General features: G+C 34.5%; 1 protein-coding gene and 1 pseudogene across 1 annotated transcript in view; one reads left to right on the top strand and one right to left on the bottom strand.

Moving 5' to 3' along the window:
- Positions 1 to 11,253, top strand: part of AGPAT5 (1-acylglycerol-3-phosphate O-acyltransferase 5) — a 99,590-nt gene extending 88,337 nt beyond the window's left edge. The window contains exon 9 of the transcript XR_004231847.1: positions 11,147 to 11,253. The gene's annotated coding sequence lies outside the window, so the exon portion shown is untranslated. The remainder of the gene's footprint in view (positions 1 to 11,146) is intronic.
- On the bottom strand, positions 2,096 to 2,595 carry LOC111718914 (annotated as a pseudogene).
- Positions 11,254 to 15,287: the final 4,034 nt, after the last annotated feature.

Here is a 15,287-nt window from a genome sequence, read left to right as displayed (position 1 = left end):
ATGGGTAATTTTTCAACATTGATCCTTGCAAAACCTTCTGTTACACAAATTTTCCCCTCTTTCCCCCCACCCTCTCCCCTAGATGGCAGGTAGTTTAATACATTTAACATTCATTTTTAAGACTTTTGAGTTCCATATTGTCTTCCCTCCCTTCCTGAGAAGGTAAGCATATTGATAAGGGGTATGCATGTGCAGTCATGCAAACATTTCCATATTAGTCATGTGAAAGAAAACACAAAAAAAATGCTACAAAATTAAAGTAAAAAATGGGATACTTTGATCTGCATTCACGCACAATTAATTCTTTCTTTGGAGATGATAAAATTTTTTATCACGAGTCCTTTGGAATTCTCTTGGATCATTACATTGCTGAGAATATCTAATTCATTCATGGTTGATCATCATACAATATTGCTACTATTGTGTACATTATTCCGATTCTGTTTACTTCACTTTCTATCAGTTCTTGTAAGCTTTTTCAGGTTTCTATAAAAACATCCCATTCAACATTTCTTATAGTGTAATAGTATTTCATTACAATTATATATAATATATGGCCATTCCATGATTGGTAAATATTCCCTCATTTTCCAATTCTTTGCCACCAGAAAAAGAGCTACTATATTTTGTACAGATTGGTCTACTCTCTTCTTACCCTCTTAAAAAAAATCTCTTTGTGTTATAGAACAAATTTTCATAGTTTTATAGCCCTTTGGGTATAATTCCAAATTGTTTTGCTGAATAGTTGGATCAGTTCAGAACTTCACCAACAGTGCATTAATATCCCAATATTCCATTCCCTCCAACATTTATCATTATCCTTTTTCTGTTACATTAGTCAATCTGATAGATGTAAGGTGGTTATCATTATCCTTTTCTGTCACATTAGTCAATCTGATAGGTGTAAGGTGGTTATCATTATCCTTTTCTGTCACATTAGTCAATCTGATAGGTGTAAGGTGGTACCTCAGAATAATTTTAATTTACATTTCTTTAATCAATAATGTTTTATATTATTTTTATATGACTCTAGGTAGCTTTAATTTCTTTGTCTGAAAACTGTCTGTTGATAACTTTTGAGTACTTATCAATTGGGAAATTACTTGTATTCTTATAAATTTGACTCAGTTTCTCTAAATATTTGAGAAATATATATATATATATATATATATGTATATGTAAATGTATATATTTGCTGAGGCAATTGGGGTTAAGTTACTTGCCTAGAGTCACACAGCTAGGAAGTGTGAAGTGTCTGAGACCACATTTGAACTCAGGTCCTCCTGTCTTCAGGGCTGGAGAAATTATATTTTTATAAGACATACTTGCTGTAATAAATTTCCCCAGATTTATGCTTTCCTTCTAATCTTTGCAACATTGGTTTTATTTGGGCAAAACCTTTTAAATTTAATAAAATCAAAATTATCCATTTTACTTCTCATAATGTTCTCTCTTGTTTGGTCAGAAATTCTTTTCTTACCCATAAACCTGACAAGCAAACTATTTCTTGTTCCCTTAATTTGCCCATGGTATCATCCTTTGTTTAAATTATGTATCCATTTTGATTCAACTTAGTATATTTGGTGTGAGATGTTGATCTTTGTTTCTGCCAAACTATTTTCCAGTTTTTCCAGTTTTTGTCAAATAGTGAATTCTTGTCCCAAAAGCTTTAATCGTTGGCTTTATCAAAGACTAGATTTTTATGGTCACTTACTACTGTGTATTGTGTACTAAATCCATTCCATTGATCCACCATTGTATTTATTAACCAGAACTAGATTGCTTTGATGGATTACTACTTTGAAATAGAGTTTGAGATAAGATACTGATAGGCCACCTTTCTTCACATTTTTAAAATTAATGATCTTGATATTTTTGACATTTTCTTTTTCTAGATGAATTGTGTTAATATTTATTAATAAATAAATATAAGTATAAAATAATCTTTTGATAATTCAATTGGTATGGTATTGAATAAGTAAATTAATTTAGATGTAATTATAATTTTTATTACTAATATTAGTTCAGCCTAACTATAAGCATTTAATATTTTTGTAATTGTTTGCTTCTGATTTTCTGTGAAAAGCATTCTTTTTTAAAATATAAACTTTAAATTAATAGACAAGGGCAATGAAGAGGTTTACTTCCTTTTGTACACACCCACATTATGACCCTTGAGGCTTGTAGTCTTGGTGTGCTGGCCTCAGGTCAGAGACCCCAGAAGTTCTGAAGATCATGATGTGCCAGAATCTTCTTCAGTTGTTCCAGATCCTCATGCAACTTAATATCCAGGCTATTAGCCAAAACCTAAATTTTTCCATCTTTTACATCTTTCTGCCTTTTAAGGAATCAATCCGGGATCTTATATTGCTGAAGATTCTGTATGATTGTGATCACATGCTCCACCTCATCTTCAGTGCACTCAACAGCCCTCTTGAATGAGGTCAATTTCTACTTTCCTCAGTACTACATGAACATATCTTTGCCCCATACTTTTGAATGCTACAATGGCAAAAGTTATTTATTGCCATCCATCAGTTTTGGTGTTAAGCACTTTCAAGATTTCTGGAACTCCTTGGGGACTAAAAGAGACATGGCTGTAAAAGGATGTGGGAAAGCCTTCTCTGGAAGAGGAAATGATAGTTATTTGATCTCCTTATGCAGGGAAGAAGGGGAAGGATAAGAGAAAAGAAGGCTTCCTGAATGCAAAAAGTGTGAAAAGAGTTTTGTTGTTATTGTATTCATGTAGCTACTGAGTTTGTATTGGCAAGTAGACTCCCAGTTATCTCATATGTCCCTCATTATTTTAAATGGAATTTCTCTTTCCATCTTTGTTGCTATTTTATGTGGATTTATTTTAAATCCTGCATCTTTATTGATGTTATTTCAGCTAGTTTTTAAGTCGATTCTCTAGTATCTTCCAAGAATACTATCATATTGGCTGCAAAGAATGATTTTGTTTTCCTGTCTATTACAATTTTTTTTCTTTTTTTTTGGTCTTATTGTGGTAGGGAACATTTTTAGTACAATGTTGAATAATAGTGGTAATAATGGGGCATCTTTGCTTTAACCCTAAATTTATTGGGCATGCTTCCAGTTTATCTTCATTACAGATAATACTGGTTTTAGATAGATGTTAGTTATTTTATTTTTGTTGTTGAGGCAAATGGGGTTAAGTGACTTGCCCAGGGTCACATAGCTAGGTAGAGTTAAGTGTCTGAAATCAGATTTGAACTCGGGTCCTCCTGACTTCAGGACTGATACTCTATCCACTGCACCACTTAGCTGCCCCCATATTAGTTGTATTTTAAAGAAAGCTCTACTTATTCCTATGATCCTCTTGTATTTCTAATGGAAATGAATGTTGCATTTTATTGAAAGATTTTTCTGCATCTATAGAGATATTCATATGATTTGTTTGTTATTGATAGGGTCAGTTAATGATAGTTTACCTAATTTTAAACCAACCCTGAATTTCTGCTATAATTCCCACTTGCTCGTAGTGTAAAATTCTTGATACATTGATGTAATCTTCTTGCTAGTATTTTCATTATTCCCTACCCCCCCCCTTTTTTTTTTTACTAAGTTAGTGCTTTAAAAAAGTGACAGTTTATTATTGTTTTATCAAAACATTTTACAAAATTATGTTAATTTGGTGGAGGAATATGAGCTAAAAGAGAGTATGATTAGTTGTATCTGGAATTGGTTGAAGGGCTGAATTCAGTGGTTCACTTTCAACTTAGAATTATCCAATGGAACACCCCAAGGATCTCACCTTGGCCTTGATGTATTTAACATTATTTTCAGTAGTTTGGATAAATGTAACAATGACGTATCTATCAAATTTTTAGATGCCACAGAATTAGATGGGCTAGGTAATATACCATATGACTGAGACAAAGTTCAGAAAAGCCTTGAAAGTCTAGACCAATGAGACAAATCAAGACAACATTTAAAAGAAATAAATGAAGGGGCAGCTAATTGGTATAATAAATAAAACACCAGCCCTGAAGTCTGGAGGACTTGAGTTCAAATATGGCCTCAGACACTTAACATGTCCTGGTTGTATGACCCTGGGCAAGTCACTTAACCCCAATTGCCTCAGCAAAAAATTATACACACATACAGACACACATACATATATATTGAAATAAATGAAAAATCTTACATTTGGGTTCAAAAATCAATTTCATAAATATTATTTAGAGGAACTATGAATAGATATAGTACATTTAAAAATGATTTTTTTAAAAGTGAACTGCAACGTGTAAAGTATGTTTGGAAGCCTAGAAAACTAATTTGATCTTAGGCGATATATGAGAGAATGGTAGGGAATATGCATTTATTAAGTGCCTACTATGTGCTAAGAACTGTGTTAAGTATTTTACAAATATGTGCTCTTTTGAAAAGTATAATTTTTAATATGTGAGAAGTTATAGTCCCATTGAATTCCGTTCTGGTCAGTCACGTCTAGAGTAATATACCCAGTTCCAGATATCATATATTAGCAGTTACATTGATTTTCCTAGAGAACATTTGGAAAAAGGCAATCATAATAGTAAAGGTCTCCAAGTTCATGCTATATGAGGACTAGTTTAAGGAACTTTGGATATTTAGTCTGGACCTTTGAAGTTCCTTTCAAATATGATAATCTCTGATTCAAATTTTAGGTCCTGTCTTCTTCTTTAGGAAAGGATAATTTGTTAATTACACAGAGTGTGTGATGTGGGGTGATTGTGGAAATGTTTTTGTTGCCCTATTCCTTCTGTTTCAAGCCAAAAAAAATCCCAGATAGGGTTATAGAGAGTTGGACATGATCGAACTGAAAACCATATTCCATATTAAAATAATAGGATCTGACTTCAAATCTTAGCTATGCTACTTGGTACTTAAATTATTTTGAACAAATCACTTCCTTATTCTGGATCTCAGTTATTTTTTGCCCCATAAAATGAGAAGATTGAATTAGATAATTGCTAAGGTCCTATCTAGCTCTAAATCAATTGTCCCTCCCTTTACTTAGCTGTTATGGTTGACACATAAATGGTCTACTGTGGCAAATTTGTTATGAGGCCAGAAATGCGTCGGAATTGCTGGAGATGTTTAAAAGCATCGCTGACACAGATCAAGCCAGTAATACCCAGTTTCTGCTTCTGAGAGCATGTAAGAAAAAGGTTTTTATCTTTTATTAAGGCTGCATGAGAATGTGTCTGCTGAACTTAATAAGTATCTTAGAAAATGATGCTATTAAAAACACAAGGCATTATTATTTTAGTTTATCTTGTAAACTAAATGGAAAAACGAGGACAAAAGGAGAATGGGTATGTAGGTTAGGGTAGATTATGATATAGAAGATGAGTAAAAAATTGAGGATTTGAATCCTGGGTCTTCTACTTTTTATTTGTATGCATTGGAATGGTCACACTAAGTTTTATTTCCTTGGCTTTAACATGGGAATAGGGTCTAGCTGATATTTCAAGTTCTTTCCAATTTGAATCTCTTCCTGCCCACTTCAGGGAGGGGAAGGAAACTTCCCCTCGATTATCTACAAAAAACTTTTTTTTCACAAGTATAATAAGAATAAACTGCAGCAAAGCTAGGAATGTTGTTGTCCACTGAGCCTGCCATCCTTTCCTGTTTGTCATGGGATGATCTGGTATTTGCCTGACAGTGACGGTAGAGGATGTTACAAGTCACAAGTTTGCTTTGGGTCAGAGCTTTGTAATCACATGGCATGTCCCTAATCAAAAGTCATAGTTAGTGCAAGCAGAGTTTCCACTAGACATATGTGTTGACGACTGTTTTACCTACTAAATTGGCCTGTGGGTACAAAAAATTTATGCCTTGCCTTGTAAACATGGTGATCCAGAAGCCCAGATGTTCCAGCTTAGAGGTCCACTGCCAGCAAGCCCCTGTTGAAAGCTCACTAGTAGCATCTCTGGTTGGGAAGAGCCTCGTGTCTATGTTATCAAAGCATCAATAAACAGCAGTGCGTTTCCTGCCTGGAAAGAGGCTGTTTGAAAGTCCTGTTAATAGCATGCACACACACACACACACACACACACACACACACACACGCACGCACGCGCGTAATAAAATGCGTGCACAAATACACTACTTCTGGTTTTATTGCAAGGGACTCCTTCTTTGGGAAATGTCTGTATAGATGAGATGATGTTGGGAATGGTAGACAGGCTTGGGGGCTGGGCATTATTAGCCACCCAAGTAGTATGAGGCTTATCACAAAAGATAAGTCAATATTGGGGCAAGTGCTGGACACTACTGATTTAGAGTTGAGAGACTTTGAGTTCAAGTCCCTCCAATGACTATATGATTTTGGACAAGTTAATTGTCAGAGTCTTAGTTTTAGAACTGTCATATATACTTCATAGGGTTGTTATAAAAACAAAAGATGACATATATACAAAGTCTTTCACTAACCTTAAAAAGTTACCCAAACATCACTTACAATTATCCCTATCTTTCCAATCTCTTTACACCTGATTTGCCCTATATTCTTATAATCCAATGCTTGCTACACTTTGCACAAGACACTTCAACTCCTGCCTGCATTTTCACTGAATGGAACTCCCATACACAGAACATTCTTCCTCTTCTTTACTTCCTAACTTTATGTCTTAGCTAAAATTTGATGATCTACAAAAATGATCCATATCATTCCAAAATGATCCATATCATTCCTTGGATGATCTGCAACCTTTTCTGGTTTCTCCAATTCATTTTGTATATGGCTTGTTTGTATATGCTATTTTCCTCTTATACATGAGCTCCTTGAGGAAAGGGACAGTTTGTTTTTTCCCATTTCTTATATACCTAGTATTTAATATAGTAGTCTGGAACTTAGTAGGTCCTTAATAAATGCTTGCTGACTTGTTGACTTATTAATCTTCTCTGCAGGAGAATTCAGACAGCATATGCAGCTGTTTAGACTCTGTAGTTATATATCAGATTTTCTCACAATGAATGTGGTATTCTATGGTATTTCCCTGTTCTCACTCCCATCCTTGTCCTCAGTTTTGAGACCCCTTTTGGATTTGAGATTCTTTTACTTTAGCACTAAATGTCTCTAATTAAGTCAAACTTGGGACCTAATTTTTCATTATCTAAATGGACTTTCCTTTGAGTTCTTGGTTCAGCAGTTTAGAACCAGTGAGGGGAAAGTAGAAATAATAGACTCAATGAAATCTCTCTGACCATTCTATACTAATTCCATATGATAGAGAAAATGCTGTAGTGAATACAAACCAATCAAAAATTAATTTAAATAAAAGACCAGAATTCAAATATTTTTATTTGGCATCAATTTAGTTCAACCTGGTGTTAACTGATCAACATGACCATACATGAGGGTTAAAAGATTCACCTTGACTATAAAAGATGTATACTGAGGGTCTTCAGAGTGCTAGTTTTTACAAAGGAAAGAAGGAAGGAGGAGAGTACCATTTGGTTTGTTTTGGGGATTAATTTGTGCTGTTCCACAAAATTTAATTCATGAGGGCAAGGAAAAAGTCTTAACTAAATCTTGTAATTTCTTCAGTCTCCACCTCAGGGACTCAATATGTGTTTGTTGAATTCTGAATGAATGAACAAGTATGCTATTTGTCAGTTATCTTTAGAGTACTATGCTAGACATGGTTTCTTATTATGCTTGAGGGATAGCCTTGTGCATAGAGTCAACAACAATCATATTCAAGGTATCATTTGAGGGAAAATCTTTCTGTGGTTAAAACACCACTATTCCAGTTACTTTTTTTTTTTAAGCTTAAAGCTTTGAAGGCAGTAAAATTCAAATCCTTTGACTGAAGATAAAGAATTGCTATAATTCCAGTGATTATGTCCTCTAAGAAGAATGGAGGGAGAGAGCAAATGAAGGGTACTAAGTCAATGAAGTGAATTGGGAAGAAGACACAAGAATGAGGTGGGGGGGGGGGGGAGAATATCAATGGATTAAGAATAACATTGAATGTGGGAAGACTGGATCCATTGAAGGCAAGTTTTGACAACTTTTCTATTTTGGTCAGGATTGAGCCATATCACTCCTTGGAATTCTAGAGGGATGGCTGAAGATCTCATAGCTAGAGAACCATAAACAAATAACACAGGGCTAATGGCTAAAAATTTCTGGTTAATACTTTCCAATGAAGATGTAACTCTACCATTCCCCATCCCTCCCTGTTTGCTTGACAAATGATCACTGTAAACTGTGAATATGCAGTTCTTAGAGAAAGAAATCTAAGTGATCAATAAGCATTAACCCCAAAATGTCTTAAATCACTATTAATTAGAAAAATGAAAATAAAAATAAATCATGTTCTACTTCACATCTATCAGATTGGCAATGTTGATGAAAAAGAAAAGGGATATGCTATAGATGTTGTGGAAAAATATATACATTAATACACTATTGATTGAGTAGTGAAGTAGTCTAGTCGTTCTGAGAAGCAATTTGGAACTATGCCCCCAAAGCTATAAACAATGTATATCCTTTTACCTAGTTATGGCAGTCATAAAAAGGAAAGGATCTATATGTATAAAAATAATAGCAGCTCTTTTTAGTGATAAAAAAAATTGGAAATGGCTAAACAAGCATTAGTATATAAGTGTGATGGAATACCACTATTTTGTAGGCAATGATAAAGAGAACAATTTCAGAGAAATCTGGGAAGACTTATGTATGATATAAAATAAAGTGTGTAGAACTAGGATAATTTATGTAATAAAAATATTGTAATACACAATTTTGAATGACTTATGATCAACACAATTATCAAAAATGAGTCCAGAAGGCTCATGATAAAACAGCCTAACCGCTTTCTGATAGGTGATGGACTCAAAGTGCAGATAGAGCTTTTTTTTTTTTTTCACATGGCCAAAATAGGAATTTGTTTTGCTTTATTATACATGTGTGTAACAGGGTTTTTATTTTTCTTTAGCAACAGGTTAGGGTTTGGACAGATGGATTTTTGTTGACTTAAAAAAATTAATTAAAAAATGCAACACTTTCTTGGATGCCTAGTTGCTTCCACATCCCTAAATACTTATGATAAAAATTCTCTCTGCAGAAGTTGACTAATAACAAAAAGGATGTTTCCACTCTGGACAAAGTATGAAGGTAGCTATGTCTGTTTTCCTTTCAGGAGGCTAAAGGATAGAAATTCACTGTCTGACCCAAAACAAATAGAAAATAAGGTCTGTTTCCGCATGCCTCAGAGAAGGGGGATAACAACACAAAAATATGCTTTTGTGTCCTAATAGGAAAAGGGGACTTTCAGAAGGCCCTGGACACGATGTGTAGGAAATTTGAAGTGTCAGTTCCTCTTTTAATCATCCCTCTTTGGTTCCAGAGAAAGGATAGAGAAAGACTGACACTTAAAGCAAAGGATCACATCCCAGAATCTTCTAAAAGAGACTTTATGAGATTTTGTTGAAAAAGAAATTTACTTAATTCCTTTGCCTACTGAACATAATTCATACCAAAAAAGATCTGGCCAAAGTTGACTTCATTGCCAGACTCACCCAAGCCATTTTGAAACTCAAATAATAACTACTTGGAAATCAAAGGAAACCAAGTATAGAACCTGCCATCTTAAATAAGTGGCTCCCATTTATATGATACTTTAAGGTTTAAAAAAAACACTGTCCTATGTCCAGGTGCTCTGCTTGATTTTGATTCCTCGTCATCATTACACCGCTTCCTCCCTTTCCCCTTAGGTCAGCTCCTCATCAGGAAACGTCCTAATACAGATTGCTTCAGCTTTGGTACTCACACCTTATTAGTACTCTCTATCCTTCTAGTCCCTCTCTTTGATTGGAGTACGAGAAGAAATAGCAAAAAACTCCTCCTGTGACCTTCCTTTATAGAAGACTCAAAATCCTACCCATTTCTTAATTTGTGCTAGCTTCCCTACTTAATTTTGATTCCAATATCATCACACTGTGGGATACCCTCTATTGTCACTCCTCCTTCCTTTCACCTTTTGCCTTCTCCCATTATATTAAGCTTCTTGAAGGCAGGGATTGTCTTTTTCTTATTTCATCCTTAGTACTTAATATATCCCTAATGCAAAATAAGAATCTAATATTTGTTGTCTTATACCTTTGACCAATGTGGAAATTTGTTTTGCTTGCCTATACATATTTGTAACAATGGTTTTTTCTTTTTCAATAAGGGACTGGATCAGGAAGGCAAAAGGGAGAGGATAAATGTTGATAAACTGAAGGAAATATTAAAATTAAATTAAACTTTAAAAATAAGGTTAGGGAGTCAAAAGAGAGAAGATGTATACTTATTTGACTATGAAATTTCCTATCGTCACAGTAATGCTATGATATAGATACTAGAGGTATTATTGTCTGTCTCATAGATGTGGAAACAGAACCTCCCAGACCTTAAATGACTTGCCTATGGTCATGTAATTAGTACTGTACATAGCCAAAATTTAGGATTTGATTCTCTTGATTCTAAATGCAGTGCTTTCCCCACTCTGTTAAGTAGTTACTCTTAAAAAAAATAGATAAAAATCCACTTTTTAAATTGATACCACTTCGCTGTGATGTAGTAAATGAGAGGAAGGAAATGTCCAGCTGTGAAAGTACATTGTACCTAATATCTCCAGAGACTAGATAGAAGGAAGCCCTACTGCTCTAGTCAGTGAAGTCATTAGGGAAAAGTCCTGTCCTGTCAGGGATTAAATAGATTGACCTAGAAGGTATTTTCCATCTGTAATTCCTGTGATGTCATGAACATTATTTTTTTCTGACTATCAGCTAAGTGAAATAATATTTGTTATGATTTTCCATTTGGAAAATAACCCATGAGATAAATCATGGTGATGTAGAATATCAGAATTAAAAGAGATCTTAAGAGATATCTAGTCCAATCGTTCTTAAATGAATCCCTTTTATAATATCCCCAACAAGTGGTTATGCAGTTTTCAGTATGAACACTTCAGCATGATGGGAAACCCATGATCTAAAAATGGTATTTCACTTTGTCCATGTGGTCAGGAAGATTTCCCTTTTATTGTAGAATATTATATTAAATGGTAGACCTATTCTGGATGAATTTCAAGTTACCAATGTACTTCCTATAACATTCTTCTCTCCTTTGTCTCCTCCACCTCAGCATCTCCATTCCCACCTTCAATGAAGAGCTGAACACAATTTTTCAGATGTATGCTGTCCATGCCAGAATAACAGGATTATCATCACTATTGTCTTGGAAATAGTATTTTTTTTTTTTTTTTTTTTTTTTTTTACCATCACAAAATAGTACATTAGCTTATTTGGCTGTAGTGTCCTAAAATCTCCAGATTTTTTTTGAGGGAAAATGTTGTTTCCCCATGTTTTCCAAATCCTATTTTAGTTCATGTGATATATTTTTTTTTTGGATACTGTTTTGATTAGTCATTTCAGCTGACTTAGGGTTTTTGATTTTATGATTCCAAGGCTACTATATCTTTAGCTTTAAGCAATCTAAGAATTTGATAAACATACCTTCAAAAAAGTCATTGACAAAAAATCTTAAGTGGAATTGGACTAAGAACAGAGAAAAACAATTAGAATTTAAGATCCTTGAGGGCAAGGACTAATTTTGTTTTTTCTTTGTTTTTCTAGTACTTAGAAAAGTGCTTTGGATGTTGTTGTAAGCATTTAATAAATGCTTGTTGATTAAATGGCACTTCATTATTCTGCTACCAGTTTATCACTTTTATTTGTCACTCTTTTGTCAGACTATCATACATGAAATTCTAAGAGACAGCTTTCCGGGCATGATAAATCATTTTATTAGTAAGGCTAGCAAATCACCAATAAATTGATATCAGTGGTCTCTCTCATTGACCAAAGAGCTCAGTTGAGGACCCCTTAAATCCAGGTGTACTTCCCCTAACAAATGAAAGGTAACTCTGAGTGATAAACATTTAATAAGGGAGGTAGGCTAAATATTTTCAGCTATTCCTCATGACTTCCTAGTGATGGGGTTATTGGGACATCACCTGTGGAAAGTGGCCTGGTCTTAAAATTCAGTTGTCTCTAGCAATCTGAACAAAGAAAACAACTCCAATAAGTATCTCCCTGACTTTGTTTCTCCTTTATAGACTTGTCACTTCCAATTTTGATTACAGTTGGGGAGAGTACAGGGATACAAGGCTCACTTCTTGATAGCATGGATGAACTCAGGTTGGCTTTTGTTTATAGGGTAAAGAGAGAGGTAGAGACCAGGCCATAGGAAAGTGGTTATATTACTTAGTTAGCTTGGGAGTGGCTCTCTAAAAGCTAAACTGAAAGGTAGGGGATCAAAAAAAAGAAAAATGTTACATTTTAATATTGATAATCAAATAATATAGCATTAAAACTAATTTTCCTTAGGACTCGGTATTCAATGAGATCTGTTTAATTGTATCCATCATCTTGCCTGCTATGTGTCTTCATTTTGTTCATAAGGATATTGTGAAGCTCCCATATACTTTTCTGAAATCCAAATATACTGTATCTGTAGCATTCCCTGATTTTACCTTGGGTAATATCAACAACAACAAAAAAATGATTTATTTTTAACTCAGCATGATCATAACTTTCCTTCTGGATGAAGTGAAACTGTGAGAGACAGTTGTAAATACATGCTAATGCCAATTGTAATTGATAGCTGTACAGCACTTTCAAGTTTATGAAACATATACATTATTTCATTTGAATATCACAACTCCATAAGGCAAATATGATCCATATTTTCTAGAAGATATTATCCTCATTTTATATGAGGATATTGAGACTAAGAAAAGTTTATTTGCCCAAGTTTACACAGCTATCTGGAGTCATAAAAAAAGTGTCTGTCAAATATCCATATCAGTGACTAATAATAATACAATACTGTCCCTTGGATGATATTATACTGAACTCACAAAGGGAAGATGACAGACCTCAAGTAAGGGTGACCTCCAATCAGTTAATCAACATTTACTAAATGTCTATTGTGTGCTAGGCATGGACCTCAGATATTAGTGAAAGGGAGCCATTAGCCAATTAGATGAGGAATCAACCAAAAGTCCTTGATAGATCAATCCAAATCCATCACTTTACTGCTGCCCCTATTTGATCCTTTTTTGAAGTTCCACACTGAAGTGAGCCAGGGATCATCTATCTCAGGTTTTTATCATCACATCTGGACTATGATCACAACCTCCTAAGTCAATCCATTCTCTTCTCCAGCTCTTCTCTATAGAATTGCCAAAATAATTTTTCCTGAACACATGGGCATAACTCATGAACATGTTATTTCCTGGCTCAAAAACCTTAATTCACCAACTAAATGTATTTTAAAGTCTTTTGTCTAAAATCCAAGATCTTTCTTAATTAGGCATGCCTCCTACCTTTATAGCCTTAGCTAAAATTAGTCTGCTTCATATATTCCACATTGCCTGAAAACTTTGGCTCATGTTGTTCCATATACAGCTATTACTTCTTCTTGACCTCTGGAAATTATACTCATCTCTTGAGTATACCATTTTTGCCATAAAGTCTTTATTAATCAATCTTAGGAATCAATTCTTCCCTCCTCCCAATATTCTAGCACTTTGTATTTTCCTTATGCTATTATTCTCTGTTTTACATTATAGCTATTTTATATGTCATTAACTCTTCATTCCCACAAATATATAATCACTCGACATCAGGGACTAAGTTGTATTAAGGACACAAGAACTGGAGACCTTGAGATATTTTACACCTATCATATTGGCTAAAATGATTGAAAGGAAAAGCAACAAATATTGGACAGGATGTGGAAAAATTGAGACACAATATGGAATTATGCCCAATGAGTTAGTAAACTGCCTATACCCTTTGACCCAGCAATAAATATCACCATTAGCTCCAGTAGCACTACTGGTTGCCAGAGATAATTAAGAAAAAAAGGAAAATAACTTGTATGGTCTAAAATATTTATAGTATCTCTCTTTGTGGCAGCAAAGAACTAGAAATATGTATATGTGTGTGTGTAATATATGTGTGTGTGTAAATATATATTTATATTCATATATGAATTCATGTATAATGGTAGCCATTTCTAGGGTGGGAGAGGAGGGAGGGAGGGAAAAAAAATAGACCGATTTAAATCTTGGGTCTTCTAATTACTGTTTTTGTGATTTTGGCCAGGTCACTTAACTTCTGTGGATGTCATGTAAAATGAGGGTGCTTAGACTAGATGATCTCTTATGTTTTTTTCCAGTTCTAGATCTATGATCGTCTCCCCCTCAGCATCAAGCTCACAATAGGCATTTGTTAAGTGGTTTTGAATAAATAGCTGGCTATGTCTCCTTCAGGTTCTCTGTCTGACCAATATTTTGAATATACTTGACATTTCACTTAGAAATAAAAAAAAAATTTATATGGGAACTTATTTTAACTATCAAAATCATTTCATAGTTAAATGCTCCTATATTCCTATTTTTAATAGTTTATTTCACAGTTACTGTGGTGTTCTTTTTCTTTAAAATATAATAATAGTTCTCTCTGGGGGAGAAGTTTCTCAGGGAGGTTTTCTGGAGGCAGCCTTAGTTTCAGTTACAAGTATATAATCACCCAAAATCGCAGCCAACTGATAAAAGTTTAGATCATTTATTGTGTCCTTCAAAAAGCCCGGTTAGCTTAGAGGCCTATCTCTCTGGTTGGTTCCAAGAGCTCTTGCAGCTTTGTCCTTTGCTTCTGTCTCTGTTATTTCAGCCTCCAGCCAGCACCAAGGTGAAAGTTGTAATGAATCTCTCTTGCCTCGGAGAGAGGGCTTGTGGGTTTCTTCCCAGAGTGCTCCTCTCCGACCCCAGTCAATGTTCCCAAGTAACTTCCTTCAACCTCTAAGAGCTTCCTCTATATATATGATCTCCCAAAGGTTAACTCCCTCTGAGAGAATGGGATTGTGGGATATCTTCCAGCGTGCTCTCTGGTCCTAAGAGCTTCAAGGGAGGTGAGAAATCGGATATCTCATACTAAACCCTGAAATTTCCCAAACATGTGAACTCCAGTGAGTACTTAAATAATTCTTGCTTATAAGAGCTCTCTAAAGGTGTGAACACAAGCATTATTGTCTATCAGTTGTACTTAGTACCTTGTTTCAAGTTCTGGCCCATAATATCTCCTCATAGGATCAGATTAATCATACTGAGCCATGCTAAATTAGATAATTATTGTCTCTATCAACTCTAATGACTTAAAAGTTTGTAAAGATTCCAACAAGTTACAAATTTCTCTTTTCTTGCTTGTCCTCTGCTACT

This window comes from Sarcophilus harrisii, chromosome 2 (genome assembly GCF_902635505.1).
Source record: "Sarcophilus harrisii chromosome 2, mSarHar1.11, whole genome shotgun sequence".
Classification (NCBI taxonomy): Eukaryota; Metazoa; Chordata; class Mammalia; order Dasyuromorphia; family Dasyuridae; genus Sarcophilus; species Sarcophilus harrisii.
The sequence above is the reverse complement of the archived record's forward strand: the minus strand, read 5'-3'. Positions and strand labels throughout refer to the sequence as shown.